The 24,269-nt window shown below is 49.9% G+C and overlaps 1 protein-coding gene and 2 long non-coding RNA genes across 7 annotated transcripts in view; 1 reads left to right on the top strand and 2 right to left on the bottom strand.

The window, feature by feature from the left end:
* LOC132654223 (uncharacterized) overlaps positions 1-701 on the bottom strand; it is a 38,894-nt gene extending 38,193 nt beyond the window's left edge. Inside the window, exon 1 of the long non-coding RNA XR_009591876.1 lies at positions 484-701. This is a non-coding gene — a long non-coding RNA (uncharacterized LOC132654223). The remainder of the gene's footprint in view (positions 1-483) is intronic.
* Mgll (monoglyceride lipase) overlaps positions 1-24,269 on the top strand; it is a 100,142-nt gene that overhangs the window by 1,622 nt on the left and 74,251 nt on the right. The gene's annotated exons all lie outside the window — the stretch shown is intronic.
* Positions 878-4,128, bottom strand: LOC132653958 (uncharacterized). Its single transcript, XR_009591764.1, has 3 exons — positions 4,022-4,128; positions 1,897-2,676; positions 878-1,222 (listed from the first exon to the last, which is right to left on the bottom strand). It is a non-coding gene; the product is annotated as an uncharacterized LOC132653958 (long non-coding RNA).

The following is a 24,269-nucleotide window of genomic DNA, read 5'->3' on the forward strand; positions in this document are numbered from 1 at the left end:
GGCAATTTTCAGAGATTCACATGACTTTTTTTTTTTTCTTAAAGAACTGCTTTCCTGTTGAAGGCATTCATTTAAAAGCAAACCCAACAATTAAAAAAAAAATCAGTGAATACATAAGAAAAGTAGAATTATATATATGTGTGTGTGCGTGTGTGTGTTTTAACCTTTGGTGTCTGTTCCTGCTTAATTCTGAGCTTCGGAGATGATACCTAGCTAGCTGGAGGGAGAAGGGTCTGGTGTTTCCTTCTGGTTCCTTGCCAGCTCAGTCACCCTGTCCCTTTCCCACCTTCCCATCCAGGATCCGCCTTGCTGTTAGAAACTGGCTGGGGCTGTGCACAGCCACACAGCTGCTCTCCTGCCACCCTGTTCCTCTCGGGTGAAGCAGGAAAAGCCCTGCTTGTTTGTGTTAATCAGGGAAGAGAGTATTTGCGGCAGCCTTGGCCTGGTGGCTGTTTCCTGTTCCTTGTTTCAGGGAAAGCTTACCTGCTCCGTGGGCCTCTTGTCTCCCAGGGGTCCTCGAGACTATGTATTGTGCTCCCACTGCGGCTCTGGGGTTACCAAGTTGAGTAGCTATCTCAATAAGGTGCGTGGGAGTGACTTTTACTAGCAGGGCTTCAGGACAGCGGCACCAAGTTGTGCTGTCTCCTGTGTGTTTTCAAAGTGGGCCGTGGTGCACAGGGTGGTTGGTGAGGTCCCTGCCAGCTCTTAGAGGAGAATGTGCTGGGGTGTGCAAGTGTGTAGAGCTTTGCTGTCCTCATTAATCATTAATTCTCACTCTGACTTAACCAACACCAGCACTATCCATTCCTTTTTACTTTCTAACAAGTCCATATATCATGAACAGTTTAATCACTGCAGGAGAACAGGCAATGAAAGTCCGCTGTTAATGTCCAGCCTCAGCCTTTGAAGGCTTTGTTGGTGGAGTAGTGACAGTGCCCCAGTTCACAGTAAAACACAGAAGGGCTGCAGTCTTCAGCGGGGGAAGGGAGGTGGTGGACTAGGCCAGGAATGGCCAAGTTGGCTGCCCTCGCCTTGGCTGTGGGTGGTTTTCACAATCTCTCCACTGAAGTTGCGATGCAAGCAGCTCCCAGCTCACTTGCTTTTGCTCCAGTTAGACACAGCAACCAACGTCTTGGCTTCAGCTGAGCTGGCTCTTGGAAGTCAGCATCTGCCTTGTGATGGATGTCATTGGTGTAGGAACAGGGCTGGACAGTGGCCGCCACTGGATCCAAAGATTTGGTGTGTGTGTGGGGGGGAATGCATTGAGGAAATAAAAGTTGAAAAAAATAGAAGGTTAAGGACAGGAGGCATGAACTAGAGAGAACAACAGAACCACTAGCATTTGTGGTTTGGCCACTTCCCATACTGTTAGCTCTATGTTATGAGAGAATGTAGACAGGTCTGGGGTTATGCCACAGTTTTGCAAATAACCCAGGTAGCTGTCTCTGGAGCCCTCTGTCCACCTGGCCTGCCACCACCTCCTGGAGAGAATTCAGTTGGTAAACTCTTCTTTGGCATTGGGGACTGCCTCTGATGGAGTCAGTCTTGGAAGCATTTCACAACCAGCTCTGACAAGTCAGGACAACATTGTCCTGGAACACTGTCCTTTGGAGAGAGATATATCCTTGTAGCTGATGGCCCTTGGAGAGGTCTTAATGGCCCTGGAGAAAGTGGCATAGTCCTTAGAGTGGTGGACAGACAGTGGGGGTTAGGGCAGGGGAGTATGCCAGCCGGTAGCCAGGCATTTCCAGATCTTAATCGCAGGAGCAGCTTGGCAAGCTCCTGTCTCTCATGCTCTGAGCGACCCCCAAATGCACCACATAGCACCACCCGCTTGCTCTCAGGAAGAGCTCAGGAAGAGCTCTCAGGTCATGCTGGGCCTCAGCCCACTCTTACCCCAGAGCCGTTCTCCTCCTTCATTGCAATCTGGGCCTCCCCTTGCATAACATGCCTCTTCTTAGTAAGGAGGAAAGGGGAAAGAAAGAATGAGAAAAGAACAAGGAGGCTGAACCTCCGTGCCTGTCCCGCTGGCCGCAGGGATACCCCATGTGATGCACACCTGTTTCTTTGAACCTCAGCCACCTGCCCTTGGGGCCTGTCCTGAAGCCTGTCTCCCACAGAGCCCATGCATGCCTTTGTGACTTGGCATTTGTTAGGTGGTTGCTTTTCTGGTCAGCTTGTCCTCTGATCCCTGGGCCCTCTCAGAGCACCGGCTGGGACATTCTGCCTGAGAGGGAGGCCTCAACAGTCTGGAAGGCCCGATCTGCAGGCGCCAAAGCAACAAAGCTATTGGTGTCTGGTGGCCACAAGCTGGCAGACCGGCCCAACCTGCTTCTTGACACTGGTTGAAATTCCCTGGGACCCTGAGAAAGAAGAGCTGTTCTTGAGATACTTGTTTAAGTGTGAACGTGCAGACATGCTGTTTTTAATATGGTGGTCTGGAATCTTGGGCTTAATTAACCATTACTCCCTTTGGCCACTTCAAGGCAGGTCTTACTCATCCAGACGTATTTACAGTTGTGAAAACATTGCGCTACTTACCCTGGATCTCGGTTTTTTGTGGGGGAAGTTCAGAGTGAAGTTCAGAGACTGGACTAGACCCTGTCCACACCCGCAGTGCTTGCCATGCAAGCGTGAGTGGGTCCTGGGTTCAATTCTCAGGACCTATGTAAGAAGCTGGGAAGACAGAGACAGACAAATCCGCCTAGCCCTGTTCACCGAACCTCTGCCCTCTGCCGCGTGTGCTCGCATGATCCACACCCACACTCACACACAAACACACTGTGAACACCCTGGGTTTGCTGCAGACTCTTCAGACTCTTCAGTAACTCTTTTCTGTTCACATGGCCAACCGTGTCCTTACAGGTAGTGTTTTTCCTAATTAATTCTTACATTTGGGGGTTGGGATAAATACTTCATAGGGCAAAAGGAAAAGGAAAAGTAATTCGCCAAAATTATTTACACGTCAAAAGTGGCATGTTGATTATGTGTCTATTCTGGAGAAACTGGGGGGGGGGGGGAAAGCACGCCATACTGCCCCAAGTGGCAAGCTGCCTCACTCACACTCAACTTCAGTTCCCTCTGGTGGGCGGAGTCACAGGCACTGGCCTGTGGGTGGGGTCAAGAGGCTATGGTTGCTCCTCCCTGGGGTCTTTTTGTTCAATTCACCCAGTGGCCCTTTGAATCGGGAGTGAGAGTCACATAACTGCTCTCAAGAGCAACTGGTTGGGCGTTCTGTTGTGAGAACAATGCTGATTTGGAGAGGGAGACCCCTGGAGTGCTCATCTGCTTCTTGTGACTTGTGATGGAGGCTTGAGTGTAGCTGTAATCAGGATTACCCAGCTCCGCCCTGACCTTCTCCAGGCAGGAGTGCCTCTCTTCATCTGCCTCGAGGAGATGCTGAGTGGACAGCGTTGAGCCTGTCCCCAGTACCCTTTCTCTAGCTTGATGGTCTCTTCATGGTCCACGCACTTGGCCTCTGGCTTGCTCCTTCGTGCTCTGTTCTCTGGGGGCCACGGTGACCCTGACTGAGGAAGCCTCCATGTGTGGCCCCTGAAGCCCCAGGTGTCCTGAGGCACATGAGCTAGTGGGCTGGCGTCACCACGCCACTTTTTACTCCTGCCTAGGGTGCCTTCACATTGGCTATTCTGTGTACTTTCTGGTGACCTCCATGAGAATCAGGATAGCCAGGTTTCCACAGCTCGGCCTGGGATGTTAGTCCTGTGGGAAACATTGGCTGCTGAGGCTTGTCCTGGGGCCTCTCTGCTTCTCTCTGCCTACCAGGCTCCCATTCATAGGTCACTTAGCATGGTCATTTCCACTCTCCAAATGAGGAGGAGGCTGCGTGTGTGTGTGTGTGTGTGTGTGTGTGTGTGAGTGTGAGTGTGTGCGTACGTGTTTGTGTGTGTAGAGCTGCCATGTGATAAAGGCTAGAGAGAGGGCTCCTGTGAAGCCACATGCCATGGGTGGCTTCTACCCCAAAGGCTGGCTAGAAGAGTGTGGGCTACATTTCAGCTCTTACCTTTCATCTGGAGTCCTCAGGAGTCTCCATCTTCCAGAAGGAAAGACAGGGCCGAGGTGCCAAACAGAAAGCCAAGCAGAGTTGGAGCCACAGGTCTGTGTCTTCACTGCTGGCTGGCTGGAGACGTTGGGAGTGACATGAGAGCCGAGGAGGGCCATTCCGGAAGCACTGGAGATGAGGAAGACAAGGTCCCTGCCTGATGACCAAGGGCATGGAGGGGGAGAAGGCAAGCTAGAGTCTCACCACCTGGCAGAGAGAGCCCGCACCACCCAAGGGCCCCGGCCCAGTGAGCATGAGTGTCTCCTGGGCACTTAGTCCCTGCCCAGGAAGTGCTGGGCTGCCTCTGAGCATACAGGTCCAGGTAATTTAGAGACATTGACTGGAACAGATCTGGAATGAACCAGTGGGAGAAATGGAGGCGAACATAGGCTGCATAGAGTGGCCACCAACCCCATGACACTTGTGAAGGAAGTGGCAGTGGTTCACACTGTCCCCTCACAGTGGGAATGAAGGCTTAAGTGCCTTTGACTTGACACCTGTTGCTACCCTGCAGCCCTGAGAACTTGGGGCCTACTGCACACATTCCAGCGGCACTGGTATTTTTAATCCCTTACCTCCTTTTAGAAGTACCTCTCTATTCTTTTGCCTATTTTAAGAATTTCCACAAGTTCCTTTCCCTCACCGGAAGCTGTTATTTTTTTCCTGCTGGTGCGTTTGCCTGTACATTAGCACAGCACACCATCTTGCTTTTAAGTAGGGCATCCCTTCTGGGCTATTTTTTAAAGACTCCTCGAATGGCAGAGAGTTTTCTGACGGGAAGAGTGGAGGCTGCCGCTGTTCTGGGGTTGGTTTTTCCAACAGCTTCGTTAAGGGATAAATTCCCCCAGTGGCTGTAAGAATGTTCTGCAGATACAGATCTGGCTTTGTTTGGTGATAGAGTCTGAGAGGGCAGATAGCAAAATAAAGCCCCTTTGTGAATGCGAGCCTTGTTCACCATCATCTGTCGGCATCTTTAGGCTCAGCTGGCAGTCCCAGGGGTACTCTGTCCATGCCTGAGGGCCAGGCTCTTGATGTCTCTGTGCAAAGAGGGAAAATGGGCTTTATTGGTGCAAGTTTTCACAGCTGAGATTACAAGATGACCCTTGCCCCAAATTTTAGAGTCATCCAAGGTTCCCGTTGGGAGGGGCCTCCTTTCACTTCTCAAGGCCCTGTTACTGTGGGGGTGGAGTGGGAATACGAGGTGATCATGGGTAAAACTGGGGTGACACTGTGCTCTGAGTGTTTGAGGGCTTCATAAAGAGCCAGGTGCTACAGGCCACCCCACTGGCAACTATCCTAGGTTGGCATTGGTAGGCATCTCCTGGTTGCTGCTGGCCACCTGATTCTAGTTTCACTCAATAAATCCCGTGGGTGCAGTAAGCGAGCATGCCTCATCTTCCCCAGTGAGGTCCACAATAGATTTTTTTTACATTTGATCTTAGCATTATCAGCATGCAGGAAGGCAGGAAGGGAAAGAAAGAGGGAAGGAAGGAGGAGACCAGGAAGACAGGAAAGGTGGGAGGGAGAGAGGGAGGAAATACAGAAGGGAAAGGAAGAAAGGAAAGAGGGACATAAACGCTGGAAAACAACAGATTTGAGCTCTGAATGTTTTTTACAATTACAGGCATTCTTTAGCTTCTGGGTAGTTATGGGTGTGCTGCTCAGTTGTTTGTCCACTTAACACAAACCGAGCTATCAAGGAAGAAGGAACCTCAGTTGAGAAATGCCTTCTTAATATTGGCCTGTAAGCAAGCCCCTGACCTGGACAGTGTGAGAGAGCAAACTGAGCAAGCCAGTAAGCAAGCAAGCCAGTAAGCAGCTTTCCTCGTGGCCTCTGCTTCAGTTCCTGCTTCCAGGCTCCTGCCCTGAGTTCCCTCTGCAATGGAGTGTGGCCTAAGAGTTGTAAGATAAGAGAAACCCAGTTTTGTTTTTTTGTTTGTTTTTTTTTTTTTTTTTTTTTTTTTTTTTTGCCCAAGCCACTTCTGGTCATGGCAGTCATGGCAGTAGAAAGTGAAGTAGGACGTGGGAAGGTGGAGGAAATGAGGAACTGTTGTGTTGGCCACCTGTAGCTTCTGGCTGGAGTTTCCTTCTCAGAGCAGGTTGGGTTGTTCACAGACCACTGCCTGTAGACGCTTGTCTCCCACCGTCTTCTAACTCCCTCTGCCCCGCAGCACTGGTCATAGACGTAGAGACGCCGCAGGACGGACTGTTCTCTTGTGGGCTTTTAGAGAACTGTATATGTTAAGCCTGTTTTTCAGTCTAGCTGCTGAAGAACGCTGGTGCCAGTCCCCCCTCAGCTTAGTGGTCTCTCCCCACACTCTTGGCGCCCTCTGCTTGCTTCTGGCGACACCCTCCTATGAATCCATGAAACAGATTCCCCAGATTCCACATGTGGGATGGAGCATCCAGTACCTGCTCTGTGCCTGGCTTAGGTCATCTAACACAGCATCCTACAGTTCTTTCCACATTGCCACAAATGATACAGTTCTGCTCCTCTCCATGGCTGAATAACACTCACAGTTTCTTTGTCCATCCATTCTATCCAGTTAAACAGGAGCTTGCTACGAGTCTGTCTTTGCTGCACTGATTTCTCCTCCCTCAGGGATATGCCCAGGAGCGGTCTATAGATGGATCGCATGGTAGCTCTGTTTCTGGTGTTTTGTGGAAGCCCACATCGTTTTCTCCTGGCCACACTAATTTGTATTCCTACCAAGAGCACGTGGCCATCATTTGTATTTTGTTAATTTTTGTTAGTTACTGTTATGATTATCTGTCCCCCTTGTGGGGTTGACACCCATCTCTCTTGTCTGGAAGGAGAATGGGACAGCTCCCCGAGGACTACCCCTAGCACTGAACTCTAAGCTTTAGGGAACGGGTCTTCCGTGGTCCCAGTGTGAAGCACTCTTAGTCTGCATACGTGTTTCCTCTATTATGTGGAAATGGTGGCGGTGCGTGGGGTGAGGCTGTCGCTACAGCACTGTTCACCAGGTCTCAAGTGGGCAGAGTATCGATGAGCATCTTTGCTAATGTTCTGTTGCTGTGACTCAGTCTGTGCTTTGGGGGTGGTTGGCCTGTGAGGGCTCCACCGGGCAGGTCCCTGTTGCCCTCAGCTGGACCCTTTGCGGTCTGTTGTGGTGTGAGCATGGCAGGCTTAAAGGTGCTTTCTTGTCACACACGCACAGGCCCAGAAGTTGGGGGCTGTGGTAGGATCACCCCAGGGCTTCTCCACTTGGCCTTATCCTTTCAGACTAGCTCAGATTTGCTCTATAGCAGTATTCCAGGGGTCAGTTAGCCATCTTCCTGTAGCTGTGTCATATACCTGAGACAAGTGAAGTTAAAAGAAGGAAAAGGTCTATCCTAGCTTATCCTGGTTGCAGTGCGGGGTTGCTTGGTGCAACTGCTGTGGGCCTGTGGCAGCCTGGAGCATCATGGTGATCGTGGTGAAGAACCCAGAGCCCAACACTCATGAGCTTTCATGTTTGTTCGGTCTCGTCCAGTGTTTGCCCCACTTCTGGAACAAAATAAGACATCAGAGTGCTTGAAAACAACTCAAGAGTCCGACTCCCCGTGTACTCAGTTGGGTGACTGGGGAGGGGCAAAGCCCTGGAGGTTTAAGAAAGGAGGTGTTATACTCAGAAGGGACAGACTGTGGGTGTCCTTTCAGGAGTGGGGATGTCCAGAAGAGCTCCACACTGAGTCGCAGCGCTTTGACCGACCTTGCTGGGCTGGGGGAAGGCTACCTGGGAGAGGCAGTGTGTGTGGAGCTGCCAACGACAGCTGCTTTCCATTTCAGCCTGGGAGCCGCCGGATGGAGGCCAGGACCTGGGGGTGGCCTTTGCTTCCCAATGTTAATACCAGGGTGGACTTCACATGTAGCTCTGGGCCTTGCATGGACAGCAGAGGAGGGTCCACAAAAACACTGGACCATCCCCTCCTATGGCACAGCTTTCTCCAGGCACCTCGCCTGGGTCTGGTTTCTCTGTGGAGACAGACAAGAGATGCCATCTCTGCCTTGAAGATGCCCTGCACGTTGGTCAGGGAGACAGCGCCAGGCCCCTGAGGAGTCTGCTAGGAAAAATCAAGAATCCCGGGTTGGGGCTTGAGGGAGAAAGTCAGGCAAGTTTCAGATGGATCTTAGAGGTAAAAATGGAACCACTTTTGTACTGGCATGGAGGTGGGAAAAGATAGGGGACCCTCTGAAACTGAAAAACATTTGGGAAATGGAGCCCTACTATATGACAGGTGAGCATGGAGTGACTGGTTTGGGGTCCCAGACTGGAATGGCTGATATATTTGTGTGCTTGAATCCCTCTAACAAAATGTCACAGGCGGTTGGCTTAAAAAAAATAAAATAAAATAAAAAATTGATTTCCTGACAGTTTTGGAGCTTGGCAGTCCAAAAATCAAGGTGTGGGCGGGGCTGGCTTCTCAGAGGCCGCCTCCTCCTGAGTACAGAAGGCAGCCTTCTTGTTACGTCCTCACCCTGCACATTTGGTTCATTCTGCTTAATTATAACAGCCTGTTTAACTTGCGCAGTGATTTGGGCCTGGTGTGTGGGCCTTGGTGGAAGCCGTCAGAGTCTCAGGGCGCTTGAGGTTGGTTACTGTGGATGGCATCGTACATCCAAAGCAACTGAGAGGATCTTCCCAGCTCCATATGGCTGAGCTTTTAGACTTGGATGAGCTGCCTGCCTTACCACATCTGTGCCTCTCTGGGGGACCCTGGGGAAAACCCCAGCCTGTGGGGCTGTCCCTTGCTGTGCTGTCTCAGTACAAGGCAAGGGCAGCAGCAGCCAGACTGGAGAGCATTCTACAAGTCAGCCCTGTCTCTAGAGAGTGAGGGCCCTCACTTGGCCTTCCTGGGGTTCTTCCCCCACCTCGCCTGGCTTATTTTCAGCCCCAGGGGTGAGTGGGGCTCAGGGTTGCTCTTAGTAAGATGCAGTTCTCCTCTGTCTTTCTCAGTGTCATCCGCAGCCAAGTTTGGTTGTCAGGCCCAGTGATGGCTGGCAAGACATAAGAGAACGTTCTGGAGGGTTCCCAGGCAACAGCCTTCCTTTTCATCTCTGGGTTGGGTCATACCCCTCAAGGCTGCAGCACCCATCTGACAGTCAGGAGAGGACAAGACTGGTGTGCTGTGGAGAATGGGGAAAGGCTGGGAATCCCCGGGGCCCCCGTGAACAGACTGATCCACGTGAGGCAATCACTATTCATCTCAGCCACCACGGGGTTCTGACGCTTTGGGCCAGGTATAGCCAAGTGATGGAGGTGGGTGGGAGTGTTTGGGCTGCTGGAGTTTGAAGTGTCTCCAAAGAGTCCAAACATACCCAGGAGCATGAGCAAGGAGGAGGAAGGGCACAGACACGCAGGTTGATGGCAGGTGGCAGACACTGAGGACAGACTGAAGCAGGCCATGACCTTGCTGTCTCTCCCATAACAGTGCATGATGTCAAGAGGGCATCTCTTCCCAGCTTCTAGCCCGTCTGTCCCTGGAGGGCCTTCACTCAGCCTGCTCAGAACTCCATCATCTACTTCCCACTTTGCATTCCCTCCCCCACCACAGTAGTGATTAGTTCAGGGTTGGGTAAGTCTTCTGTGTGAGGCAGCCATTGGTGAGACAACCTTGTGGCTCCCTGGGGAGGAGACTCTGCCAGCCTGAGCTCTGAGCAGCCATCTTGGCACTAGAAGGAGGGAAAGGCCTAACTGGGAAAGGGTCCTATCTCTAGAAAGCAGAGCTGGGAAAATTGAAAGGGAAAACAGGTCAGAGTCGTGTTGCACCTGTGACAGGTAAGAGCCAGCAGTCACATGAGCCGGTAAGTGTGGAGAAAATCATCATGAGGCTGTTGACATTGGTAAGGGGGCTAAATGCTGAGGCATTGACAGGGCGCTGAATGAGCCACAGGGCTTCCAAGCCAGCTCAACGTGGAGCCTAGCCCTGACGGTTCTGTGTCCCCATGCTTCTCTTTTTCCTCCTAGTCACTTACAGAGCCGCTAACCAGAGACTCATGGGCTGAAAGTCTATCTTAAGACACTGGGCAAAGAGCAAGCCAAACCTAAAGCAAGAAGCGGAGGAAACAGTGAGATTCTGTCAAAAAATAATGAAACAGAGGAGAAAGAAAGTAAATTCAATGCTGGCTATATGGAACCATCACCAATACTGACAAAATTTAAGTTAAATTGATCAAAAAATAGAGAAAACTTAAATAATCGAATCAGGAATGAGAGAGAGACATTACCACCAATTCTTCAGAAATGAAGAGAATTTTAAAGAATAGAGCAATAAATTAGATAGCTTAGACAAAAACATGGACAAATTTTTAGGAAGATGCAAACTACAAAACTGACTCAAAAATAAACAGGAAATCACAGTAGACTTATAACAAGTAAGAGATTTTTATCAGCTCCAAAAAAATCTAGCCCCCAAGGGACATACGTGCAGGCCCAAATGGCTTCACTGTTGAGATCAACAGACAAGTGAGGAAGTAATCCCTGTGCTTCACAAACCTTCCTAAAAAGGAAAATGAAGCCACCACCAACAAAGACAGGAGAGGGAATTCTCCCAACCCCTTCCCCGGAGCTGGTGTTGCTGTTAAATACATCACCTGGAAAGAAAACTAGCTCAACGTTTCTTATGAAGATAGCAGAAGAATATCTGGTTCTTAATGAGAACCAGAAGTGATGGACCATCAAGATGGCTCAGTGGGTAAAGGTGCTTACCGTACAAGTGTAATGACCTGGGTCCAATCCCTGGGACCTACATAGAAGAGCAAGGAGAGAACTCACTCTGCAGTTATTAGTCTTCTAACTTCCATACATGTGCCGCAGCATGAATGCATGTGCATACAATTACAATAAATTTTTAAAAACTTTTCAGCTGGGCGTAGTGGTGCACACCTGTAATCCCAGCACTCATGGAGGCAGAGGCAGGCCTCTGTGAGTTAGAGGCTAGCCTGGTTTACAAAGTGAGTCCACGATAGCCAGGGCTACACAGAGAAACCCTGCCTCAGAGAAAAAAACAAACAAAGAAAAAGAAACTTTTAGAAAACTAGCAAACTGAAAACTACCAATACCAAAACAATAAGCACACAAAAATCTATATACCAAGAGAGGTGTGTCCTGGCAATGCAAGGATAGTTTAATATAAATAAAAGTAGAACTAAACAGATTACTCTTCTGAATTGGAAACAACACAGTCATCTTGATACAGGAGAGAAATTTGACAAAATCTGATAACTTTTCAAGATTTGAAATACCAAAAACCTGAGAAAGAAGGGACCAGCCTCATCCTGATAAACAGAGGGGAAAGAGGCTGAGGGGCAGGGAGAGATGGCTGCCTCTCGCGGCTAGTCAGCACCACACAGGGAAAGTGACTCCCCCACCCACGTTTTCCTGGTGCAGCTAAGACAGTAGCCCTTCTTTAAATGTGGATGGGAAACACTTGGTGTGCAAAAATGGTCAGCTCTGGGGTGTGGAGTTTTGATAGGTAATTTTTATTCTGGTTTTTAGATTTTTCTTGTGTGTGTAACATTTTGCCAAAGGACCACTGTAGAGGGAGACTTGAGGTATACAGGAGAGCCAGGCCTGAAGGATGACGGGGACTTGTGCTCCACCAGGGACTGGAAAGCATCAGAGGCCTGGTGAGGACAGAACAAGAGGGCTGGAGCCAGTGATAGGCTGTATGCCTTGTGTGGGGTTGGGCAGCGCTTTGGGATCTTTGGTGGAAGTGAGCACAGAGAGAAAAGCAGAGATTCCTCTGCCAAGGCCACAGTAGATCCAATATCCACAGCATGCACTGTAGAAACCCAAACTAACGGGGAGAGTGGCAGGAGAGAGGATCACCAGGAACCAGGGAGCCATCCAGACATGGCACCCTGTGGGCCAGCAGCTGGCCTGGCAGTGTCCTCGGCTTCAGAGCATGCAGTGTGGGAAGACCACTAGGGTGGCTGCTCACTGCACTCCTTTGGGTGACTCTTCCAAAGTGATTTAGGGCCTCTCAGAGGAAAGAAGAGTGTTGGGGGTCAACAGGCTTCCAGCTTCTGGTCCCAGAACAACAGGGCATGAATGGCCTGCTACCTCTCCCTAGGAACAGGTACACAGGTGGTTGTCAGCATCCACCTGTGTACCCATCCCACACCCCCAATTTGTATGAGACAGACAAACTGACACAGCTCTCCCGAGGGGTGTTTACTTATGAGTAAAACATTGTTAAATACTGTCAGAAGTCTGTTAATGTTAACGATTGGCCTCTGTGATAAGCATTCCTTTATGTTTACATTTTCTTTAAGCTAAGATGCTAACAGCTGGAACAGTGTTGACTCCGCAATTGGCGATTATTGGACCCTATCTGATGGGAGATACCTTAGCTGGAGCACTGTCAGTGGACAGTGGGGAGCCAGCTGCATGGCTGCCGTGGCAGCTGGTTGCTCTGAACTCTTCTCAGCTCTCTGCCTTCTCCCTATTTCTGTCTTCCTTGGTTGTCTTCGTTGCCTCCCCTTCTGTCGTTTCTGACCCAGCTGCTCTCTGGAACCTCCCAGTCACCTGCTTACTGCTGTTGTCTCTGCTGCTACTACTTGACACCTTGAGGAGGATACTCAGTGACCACAGCTACTTGCTGCCTAGGTACAACTCTGGCATTAGAAGGCAGTGCCTAGCCATGACTGTTTTAGATAGCATACACTGGATATTTCCCCATCACAGTCCTTAGTGAATACAGCAGTTTTTGATGTATTTTGATGTTGGCCAGAGGTGCATGAATATGTATGTTGTCACCAACAAATTCATTAGGTTCTAACAAATATTTCTGGACTGTTCACTGTATGACAAACCTTGTGCTGGAACCTAGGGATGCAGAGACCTTTAAGGCCGCAGCCCTGCCTTCCAAGAGCCCTCAGCTAGGAGAAAGGCGGACAAGCCACTAGTGTCCGTGCCAGGATCTAGGATCTAGACGAGGTGTCTGTCCTGAGAGGGTTCTTGGCAGTCTCTCTCTCGTACCCTGCCTGCCTGTCTGGTGTATCAAGCACCAAAAGCAAACATGGCCAGCTGTCTCTGCTGAGATAACAGCTTCAAAGCGCCTCCGTGGCTCACATCATGAGGTGCAGAAGGCACATATTTTTTGAATACATATCTTTCTTAGGCTCCTTCTGCAGTCAAGTTTTATCTAGGCCTGTGTTAGTTTTGGCAAAGTGACGCAAGCAAGCTACACAAGGCCAGTGCATGCTGTGCTGCTGGATATTTCTTGGGTCTTGCCACACTGGCTCTCATAGTGTCTGTCGGGTGGTCAACAATACCCTCTGTCTTATTACTGGGGAAAGGAAGTCTCAGACACACGCTACTAAGTCACAGAAATGCAGTGTAAGTCCATAGCTACCAGCTTTAAAGGCACCACTCTCTCCCCAACACCAGGCTCTGCCATGTGAAAACATTCACAGAACTACTACATGTGTGACCCACCGTGGGCCATCTTCCCAGGATGGGGGATGGGCACTATGGTCTCATTCAAAATTCTTGTTTTTTTTATTTTTATGGGTATGGATGTTTTGCATGCGTGTGTGTGTGTGTGTGTGTGTGTGTGTGTGTGTGCCCAGACATGCATGCTCCCCTGCAGAGGGTAGAAGAAGGTGCCAGATCCCTGGGACTGGAGTTACAGTTGGTTGTGACCCACCATGGAGGTGCTGGGAATAGAACTTGGGTCCTCTAGAAGAGCAACCAGTGCTCTTAAATGCTGAGCCATCTCTCTAGTAGTGGTCTTTCGGTCTCATTTTATAAATTAGAAGACTGGGCCTTGGAAAGGCTTGGTAGCTGAGGTCCCACTCTTGGGAATGACAGCTTTGGAGAGCTTGTTGTCCACACTCTGTCCACCCTGAATGGGTGTCCAAATCCAGCATCTGCTCTCTTAATGCCAGACTAATGCAGCTGCCCATTTAGGTCACAGCTGAGCTCAGAGACTCCATCACATGTCTAGATGGGGACATTTTCCCCACCTCTCCTGCATGCTCCATAAATTCCTAATTGCTCACCGCCATCCGCTTGGCATTTCACCACCCAGAGAACTTGGAGCCATCTGCAGCCTTGGGGAGTTCATGCTGTTTTCCTTCCAGGAAAAAAAAATTACATAAGATGAGGCCCAGTGCTGCCTTATAGGACGCCAGGGAGCCTCGTGCTAAAGAGATTGCACTCAGTAGCCCTACCTGTTATTTCCTGTTATCCTGGTTCAGAGTTGGGCTGCTTCTGTGCTCTGAGCCAGTCTCCCCTGCAGAACCTGTAGGAAGCATCTGTATACTGTCGCTGTGTCGCACAGACCAGCCCTCCCCAGCATTCCTCTGAGCTCTGTGTTAGATGATTTGTCCTCTTTGGGATTGGGGGTGGCCTCCAGGGGCCAAGATACGCAGGACCCACCCCCTCCCAGGGCCTCCTGGGAATGAGTTAGCCCAACTGCTATCACTTCTTCCTCTTACAGAGGCCCTTCCTGCATCTGCTTCTCTGGAGCAGAGTCATTCCTCTGCTGCCAGCAAAACCGCCTCTCTCGTCTATGGACGTGTTCATTGCAAAAGTTTGACACGTGGGTAGATTTACTGGCTCAGACAATGATGAGCGAATGCCCCACACTCTGAGAAGTTGGGCAGCCCTCCTAAGATGAACTAGTTTGATCCCTAGCAGTGTGGAAACCTGGCTTATGTACCCATGTACTCTTGGAGATACACACAGGTGACGGCGGCAGAGAAGGGAGTTGTCCCCAGGGAGGTGGCATATGGCAAACAAGTAAGAGAGTGCCTGTGAGAACAGGGGTCAGTGAGAGGGAGAAGAGGGCCAGCTGATAGCTCTGAGCAGAAGTGACACTTGAGCTCTGGACAGGAACCTGCTGGCTAGGGCCGAGCTGGGCCCTGGGACTCTCGGCCTTGAAGTCCATTGGCAATGAGGCTTTCTAGCTCCTTGTCCCACCGAGGTCACTTTATAGGCTCGACTCCCACCCAGCCACTTTGTGTTGTCACATGGCTCCATGTGGATTTTGCCCCTGCCTCAGCACCCACCTGCCTGTTTGTGGGTTTTGCTGCAGCTGTTTTGATTCCGTGCTATATGCCTATATGATATGATATGACATGTATGTGTGTGTATTCTCCTTTTGTTCTTTAAATCTATTTTTAAAGATTGGGGCTGGAGAGAGGTCTTGGTGGTAGGGGCACTTGCAGAAGAACAGAGTTCAGTTCCCAGCACCTGTATGGGACAGTGCACAACCATCTGTAACTTCAGCTTCAGGGGATCTCACGTCCTCCGCAGACAGGGCGCTGGCATGCACATAACCCCCACACGTTCGTGCAGTTTAAGTTACTAAAAATAAATCTTGAAAATAAACCATATCCTAATGCTGGATGTGAGAAGGTTGCCGGAAATAAGTGACCACAGGAGCGAAGGAAACAGAGATGGCTTCCAGCCCTGCATGAAGACTTGTGTGAGACTCTCCCCCAAGCCGGAGGCCTCTCCGCCTGAAAGTGGACTAGCTGGTGGCTAGCACCTGCCATGATGCCCTCTCTCTAAGAGGCTAGGCATGAGATGAATCTGGCCATAGGCAGCAGTCTCCTGCTGTGTCGCAATACCACTGAGTGTCACACCAAAACACAACCCACTTATAGGCTGAGGGGCGGTGTTCTGTACACATGCATCCTCCACATGGGCTACACAAAGTGGGGAGCTTGGTGGCCCTCCAGGCGGTTGAGCCCCGAGCTTTCCTCAAATTTCTTTTTACCCTGCTTTTTACAGCTATCCAAAAGCTGCCCTCTGTGTAAGAGCATTGCTCTCTTCCTGTGCAGTACTTACAGAGTTGAAGTGTCTCAGGCACATCACACCTCAGCTGTGGTTTGCTGCAAGGTTGGCCGGTGTCTGGGGAAGATGAGGTACAGCCAACCCAGGGCACACCATGTTCCACGCCTGGAGATGGGCAGCTACCATTAGAAGCAGTTCTCCTCCTGCCGTGCAGCAGAAAGGACGCTGGGCTTGGCCAGGAGCTGTAAGGGCGTGGGAGCTGGGCAGGCCCACCAACACCTGGCCTCTGGCTATCCTTTTCCGAGATCCTGGGACAGCTGTGAAGCTCTTCATTAATGCACCACGTGATTTTCCACAGCCCATTAGTGATTTCCCAGAAGGCCAGTTCCCAATATTGATCTGGATGCGGCTCCGAGGAGCCCTTTGGCATCATCGGATCCTTTCTGGAGCCAGTCAGAGCTCTGGTGAGCCTTCTGAAGAGATTCCGCATGCTAATAAGGGGTCTGGTCTCCTAGCTCCATCAGTACAGAGCCGCTTTCTATGAAAACAGGCTACTCTCAGAGGTTGCATTCCCCAAAACATATCTAATGGGTCTGAGGCGAGAGACCCGCCTGCTGTGGGAAGAGAATTTCCAGAGAAGTTTCTAACCTAGTTTATGGAAGGCGGTCACCCATCTCCCTTCACTGGGACTGACGTGTTTTCTGCACCTCTCAGAGATTGCAGGAGGAGAGAAATGTGGAGAGGATAATTCAGCTTAATGAGGGGACTCGGATGTCAGTCCCTCTCCCTCTACAGCACTCTGGGCCACAGCACTCTCAGCTGCTCCTTGCCTTTTGCATGTTACTGGCAGTAACTAGGAAGACCCTGAAGGGAGAGGAGTGTCTCTGACCAAACTCTCAGACTGCACCAGTACAGTCATGTGCTGCCTAACAACGGGAACACGTTCTGAGAAGTGCACATCCCGCAAACGTCATGTGTAGTGACACAAAAGAGAAACGGCTGTGGTCGGCACTGCGTGAAGTCGTCTTACGGGACGCCATCGTGTGTGTGGTCTGTCTCAGACCAGCTTCTTGCAAAATGGCACACGCTGTATCTCTCAAAATCGTCTTGCTGTCTTTAATTTTGTAAACTTTAAAGCAGTAAGAAAATTAGAACTATAGTGTCTATGGGATGTCATGTGATAGACGAGTACCTTGTATAGTGTTCAGTTCAAGGTGGGTGCACTGTCTTCTAAAACATGTGTGATCTCCTCGTGGGGAAAGGCATTTAGGTCTTCTCTCCCGGCCCGTTTGAACCATCACTGCTCTAACAGCAGAACTCACTTCTCTGTTTTGTCACCCACCGTGTCACTTTAAATTTTAAACTCCATTGTCTCTACTGCTCTAGGAAGCAGTTCTGTGTCCTGAGGGACAGGACACACTGACTTTGTACCCGGATACACTCAGCTTGCTCACTCCCCTCACTCACTTTGTTGTCCCACACAGGAAGATTTTTATTGGACTCAAACACATCCTTAGAGCCTAAGCCAGTTCCTGATAAAACCAAGTTCTCAGTGGCTCCTTTTTCCCCCTCTTTCAGGCCTGGGAGTGGAAGCCAAGGCCTCAAGCATGCTAGGCAAAGTCTCCACCACGGAGCCACATCCCCAGCCCTTCAGCTGAAGGATGTTATAAATGCATTTTAAAAATCTGCTTTAAGAGGAAACAGTCACTCAGGAAACCTTGCTTGCACTTGAACTGAAACATACACCACCCTTTTTAATTAACTGCAATACTCTGTGGCTATGGCTACTCCTACAACCCTGCATGCTGCAAACCTTATTAAACAGGAGGCTTGTCTCAGCTCATGGCTCCAGTCCGGGGGTCAAAGGCTGCGACTGGTGCTGGCTTTGTGTCAGAGCCAGAAAGCAAAGGTCTCTGGTCTCTCCTTTCAGCTTTACTCATCCCGCCCCAATGGCCTGAACTAACACAGTTGCCTCCTTCCTCTAACTACTCACCCCAGACAGGGATCCCATGACAAACCAAAGTATGGACACCACTAAAGTCCAGTTTGGTGAGCCAATGAGTTCCACTGGGGTTGCTTAGAATAACTCAAAGACAGCTGGCTGCCTCACCAAAGCCCACCCCAGCACAGTGACAGCTCACAGAGCTGGCAACCTGGAGCACACTGCACAGCATGCAGGCAGCTTGGAGAGTGTCTTTTCTGTGCGCCTCAGTCGCTCTGAACCTCTTCCAGGAAGCATGGCTGGTTTCTGCTTCTTCCAGGTAACTAGTCTGGTCTCAAGAGTTGTTGCAGCTTTTCTCTTCTGAGAGTCTTCAGTACAGCCCAGCTTCTTCGTGTATCTGAGAGGGACTCTTAGTTTTTATTGCTTACTCTGACAGGGAGAAGCCTAATGAATCTGGTCAGTTTCAGGGACTTCCTGAAGCTATTTTGAGTTGTTCACCTCTCACTTAAGGAGCTTACTGAAGGGTGGAGTGTTTTAATCTCAGAGGAAACTGTTACTCAATACACAGAAGATTCAAGGAGATAAACCATGCACCAAGCACAGTACCAGTGTCCTGGCCCTGCCCTCCTCTTTCCTCTCCTATTGTCCCCTCTCCTCTCCATCATCTGAGGCCAACGAGGTCTGACGAGCTCGTTTCTCAGGGCTTTTATAGCTTCGGTGCTCAGGCTCCTCAGGGTGAAGCCAAGCTCTCACTGGTTCCCAGGCTCGTCTGTGGGCAGCCTCCACGCCCAGGCTTGATAGTGGTTTGCACTGGAGCAGATAAAGGGATGGTGAGATCATTTGTGCAGGAAGACACGTTACTCTCCACATGTGACCAGCACGAGAGCTGTTTCCTCTGCCTCAGGAAAACCAGCAGATGGGGTCAGGACTTTTTCAACAGGGACACAGTGGTTGCCAGCTTTACCGTGTGCTTCATGCTTCATAGTTCCCAGGGCCATGTCTACTGTCGCCCTCGTGTAACAAAGTCAGGGAGTAAGTGATCCTGGGTTTGAGCCCAGCTACACACCAGAGGGATATGACTGCTGTGCGTTGCATTTGTTAAGGACTATCAAATTGGCACTGTGTCAAAAAGATCTTAAGACATGGCAGCTCCAGCAAGATAGGGCTTGGCTGTTCTCTCAGTTTAGGGGTGAACTGTTGAAGTTGAGAAGATACCTCTGTCCCACACATTTGCTCAGAACCCAGTTTCCTTCCATTGTGTTGCCCCACCATTCCTTAAGGTATGACCCAATGACCAAAGCTGCTCTTAACCATGACAAAAGGAATGCGTAGGTCTCAGGCAGCATGGAAGCAACGATCTAGAAAACCTTGCCATTCTTTCCGCTCCCATTCCATTGGCAGTGAGTAGTCCTAAGGTCATACCTGGCTGAAAAGGAGGCTAGGAAAACGTGTCTATCTGAAAGGCATAGTATACAAAATGGAAAAAAAGAGAATTGAGGTTTGGGACAGGGGCCTCTCCTCTTTGGTGACTTAATACAGGTCTGCCCCCAGGAGAGTTCTGTGTGAATTTGCTATTCTTGTGTATGCATGTGGGCATTTCATAAATACTAAAAGGCTTTCCTTTGCAGTACCTCTGGGATGGGCAGAGTCAGTGTGGTATGGCAGGAGGTGGGACACCAGCCATGAGACAGGATAGAGCTGGCTTATGGATTGGAATCATTCTTTGAGCCTCACTTATTTGCACATGCCTCACTGTAAGAAAGGCTTGAGGCGTAGATCTGTGGACACATAGCACTGAGGGGAAAAAAATGCTACTTTCTCATTTGTATCCCTTAGACTCTCACTCACCCTGAGGGAGGGAGGACAGGTGCAGAGATCCCCGGGCAAATCTCTGAGGTCACATGGCAGGGCAGTCAAAGTACCAAGTCAAAGCCAGGCAGGTTCAGATTCTGGTTCCAACTGCTGTGCCTAATGGCAAGTCGTCTCTCTTCCTTGAGCCTTGGCATCCCCATCTGTAAAGTTGGTGCTAGAGTAGCCTAGGTTAGAGGGCTCTTGGGGATGTGCTCTAGGACTGTGGCGGTTCTCATGGGACCCCTTGAGTTTTCTCATGAGAGAGCTGTAAAAAGATCCAGCCCGGCCATGCCCAGCTCTTTATTTTCTGGCTTGAGACACAATCTTGCTCCCTCTCCCACCATCACTGTCCAATATAATGAGATGCATCCCAGGAGCCCTTGCCAGGACTTACCCCATGCCATTTGATTTTCAGACTCCAAATCTGTGAACTAAATAACCTGTTTTCCTGCCTAAGTCACCTTGGGTGGGTACCCCGCGATGCATATAGTGATGGGCTTTGACTGGCACCCAGCTATGGGAAGACCCACTGGGATGACGGGTTGGTCCTAAGATGAGGGTGCTCCCTTGCTTTGAGTTTCTCTCCCCTCTGGCCTTTTCAGAGCTTGTGGTCCTTGACGATTGTACTGTACATTCTACAATGTCCCAAGAATTTGCTGAGAGAATTGAGTCCTGAGTCTGTAGACTTGGGGGCAGCAGGCAGGAGGCTCCGTCTGCCCCTAAATTGCTTGATCCACCATTAGAACTTTTGGTCCACTGTATCTCGCCTCCTGCCTGTGCTACCTTGAGTTTCTCTCAGGTGCCCTTCAGCACAGGTACATTGCTCATGATCTTTGCTTGTTGTGGACTCCTTGACCATCAGCCTCCTCCATCCCCCTCGAAGGGTCTCAGTGGTCAAGGAAGCTGAGCTGGCAAGTGGCAGGACCTTCTAAGATGGGAGGTTTCTGTGTGGGTAAGGGTTGAGAGGACAAGCTAGGAGGGAGAGGACTGCAGCAGAGCCAGAGCAGAGCTGAGTGATGGCCATGCCTGGCTGTCTGCTGAGTGGGGAGCTAGACTTGTGGGAAGCTGGGCTTGAGCTGCAGACGCTGGGAAGAGGTAGGAGGCTGCTGTGTGCTCCGGTAAAAGGGGTGGGGGTAAACAGAAGGACTGAAAGAACAAATCCAAGAGCCCTGAGGACTTGGGGAAGAGCTTTGTGTTGAGGAAGTCCTGAAATGTAAGAGTGGGCTGTGGAAGGGCAGACTTGAGTCACAGAGGGGAGAACAAGGCGTAGTCCAGGCTGAGCACTTGGGAGCATGGGCCTTGGGGGTGCAAAGTGAAGCAGAGAGCTAAATGCCCAAGACAGGATCCAAGGAGGCATGCTGTCCATTCCAGGGCAGCCCAAGAATTCACTGTGGGTGTCCGGCTGATGCAGACCTGGGATGGTGTCCAGGCCTGACATTCTAAATCTACACTTTCTTCTACTTGAGCTATTTCCTGCTGAGAGAGACATTTTTTCTCTCTAAACCTGATTAAATCAGTCAAGGAACATTCTGAGCAGCTGTGCTGGGCCAGGTATTGTCCTGTATAGGGGAAGTGAGGATCAAAGAGGAAGAAGAACATGGAAACAGCCAGGGTAACCGGGGGCAAGGGTACTATCAAGCCCAGGAACGTGGGAACACAGAGGCAAGAGAGAGACACTGGGTCTATCTGGGAGATGGAAGGGTAAAGATGCTGTTACCCAGAGCCCTGAGCGTTGCTCTTTGAGGGGATACTCACTGGGCATAGGAGGAAGAGGACCCCTGAGGTTAAGGCCTTGATATGAGGGATAATGCCATGCTAGACAGTATGGCTCAGAGGACTTCTGCTTGCCCAACCTCACTGAGCACTAGGGAAATGGGAATTCAGACCACAAGTGGCACTGACCTGGGAGGTGCGGAAGGACACTAGAGCAGAAGGCCCAGTGTCACTGGGTGTTGAGGCCGAGGGTGAAGGCATATTCACTTCAGCAGGCAGCAGTACACGTTGGTCCTCTTTAGAAAGCAGTTTGCCAGGACCTGGTAACATAGGCCATTCTTAAGTAAAGCAGCCGAGGGTACTGGCATTTATTTGGGAAGAACAGCCAACTGAGGTCGTACCATGTGTGTTCCAGGAGGCAGGGGTAGGGCAAGTGTTTAAAGATAAGGACTACCTTAGCTATTTTAAAGTAATAATCGTTGGTCATAATGACCAGTACACACGCGGCATCAACCCCGGGTTGAACGAATGCTTGCTAGGCAGAAATCCTCAAAGGCATGCTTTTTATATGAGGCTGCTCAGTCCACTCTGCAAGCTTGTGGTTCTGGCCGCTCAGTCTTTTGAGGTAGTCCTTATCAGGCAAGATATGAAGAGAAGCCTTTTCTCATAACCCTCTACCTTTACACCCTTGTTTTTAACACAAGCAAGTGCCTTCATTTTGATTTCTTCATGTTGAGTTTGTCTCAACCTTGCCCTCATCGCCAGGAGGCACAAGAATGTCTAGAGCCGCTGGGCCTATATCACACTCCGCTGGACATAGTCTATGTGTCCCGAGAGGGAGGGATAGAGAGAGAAATCATAGACTATTTCTGCAGGGTGAATAGCACCACGTGTTAAAAATGTGCTGCAATATACACAATTGTGACCACAAAGCACACTAAAAGGAAGCTGGCTCCAACAGCCCTTATGATAAGTATCTGTGTGTGAAAAATTAAATACAGGTGTCCCTAAACATGTAATTATCTACCTACATACATAGGAGAGACTGAGCAAGAAAATGGTTAATCATCCCAGAAGGCAGAGCCAGCTGCTCCCACGGGGACAAACAGGCACCCATGTGCATGGGCCTGTCTCGTTCCCTCAGCTGAGGTGGAGGAGGGTAGTGTTGACTGCGTCATCACCACTCAAGCAGAATAGCTGGACTGCTAGTACTTTTTGATATGTGTGGATGTTTCTCAATGATCCTCTAGAGACGGAGTTACAGACAGTTGTTAGCTACCATGTGGATGCTGGGAACCAAGCCCAAGTCCTCTGCAAGACCAGCAAGTGCCCTTAACCACTGAGCTCTCTCTCCAGTCCCTAAAAACTCTCTTTATCTTTTTGCCCTATGTTTTTGCCCCTATGTTAATTCCAAAGATGGGAGAAAAAAAAGACCATGGACCCAAATCATCATGGGCAAATTAATTAAAGCAAAAAAAAATTTTTTTTTCTTGACCACTGGCTGCCTCTGCCTAAGGCAGGATGCAAAGATCAAGCTTTGGACATGAAGAAGACAAGGTTTTTATAGCTTAGGGGTATGGGATTTCCAAATGGGGCATTTACTAGGCAAATAGATGGGATTACAGGAACAGAACATAGCAAATTGGTCATAACAAGGTAGTAATAACAACAAGGGGTTATAATAACCTTTTGAAACAAAGGTAGGATTTGCAAGATGGTTTTAACAACTTTTTGAAACAAAGGCATGGTTGCCATTTCCTGCAATAGGAAGTACAAAACCATTTGTAGTTAAGGTTTCAAGTGGGGTATCGCCTAATCTTTGAGAAACAGATTTAATCATAAATAGGAATGAACCTAGTTTGTCTTTACCATAAGATGTCTTTTAAGCCTAGGATGAAGGCAGGCTAGTCTATCACCTGCTTCTCTCAGCTCAGTAATCAGGCTATGTACAGAGAATTCCTGGAGTGAACATGGGGCAGTCAAATCAAAAACAAAAAACTACTTAGTTGTCGTCGTGCTTTTGAGTATCTTGGAGATTTCCTTTGCTTACAGAAAGCCAAGCTGAAGACTGCGCCTGGGTCTTCTTCAGGACAGCCACAGGTGATGGAGAAGTCTAGGAAGAGGGCTCAGCAGGGATCAGGATGATTGTCCCAAGATCCCAGTGGGGAGCCACCCTGAAACTGGTGCTCCACAAGGAAGCAGGGGCCAGACAGCCGTGAGTGGGAAGATGATGTTGACAGGTTCCTCAGCCAGTGGTGGCAGGAATGAGTATAACCCAGCATGCCTCCCATCCCTGGGGACTACATGGCCTGGTGTGCTCTCTGCTACCCTGCTTGCAGGCATACCAATTGACTTGAGGCCTCCTGGGGCTAGCTCTGGAGAGCTGGGGGTGGGGGCATCAGCTTTGCAGAGCCTGCAGGCCCAGCAGGCTAGATTAGGCAGGCAAAGCCATGGTGGGAGAGTGAGTTAAATGTTCAATGAGAGATGCTGGCAGCATGCTAGGTCACGTGGTAAAATGCACGGAGCTGCTGGGCACCTCTGGCTGCTGGCTGCTGAATTTGCCTTTGCTCGTTCATATGGAAGCACGTCCTTGCAGTGGCTTGTAATTTTCTAGCTGAATGACTTCAGGGTGGGCCCACTTTGGAATGTAATTACCCTTGTGCTGGAAGCTCTACTGAAGTCCATGCTCAGAAAATGGACAATGCCAGACATTGCGACGGTCACCACAGGGCTCGTTATCTGCAGCCTGCGGTTGGTTTTAATGTAGTATGGTGGCATTGTTATGTCCTGAAGGCCTGGGAATTGGGAGGGGCTGGTCCTAAACAGGACCCTGCTGCCAGTCATGCAGGAGGGATGAGTCTTGTCCACTGGATCCCACAAGACCCTGACTTTCAGCTGCCCTAACCCATTAGTTCCATGCAGCTTTTTAGTGAAGGTCCAAGCAAAATAC

This window comes from Meriones unguiculatus, chromosome 5, assembly GCF_030254825.1.
Source record: "Meriones unguiculatus strain TT.TT164.6M chromosome 5, Bangor_MerUng_6.1, whole genome shotgun sequence".
NCBI lineage: Eukaryota > Metazoa > Chordata > Mammalia > Rodentia > Muridae > Meriones > Meriones unguiculatus.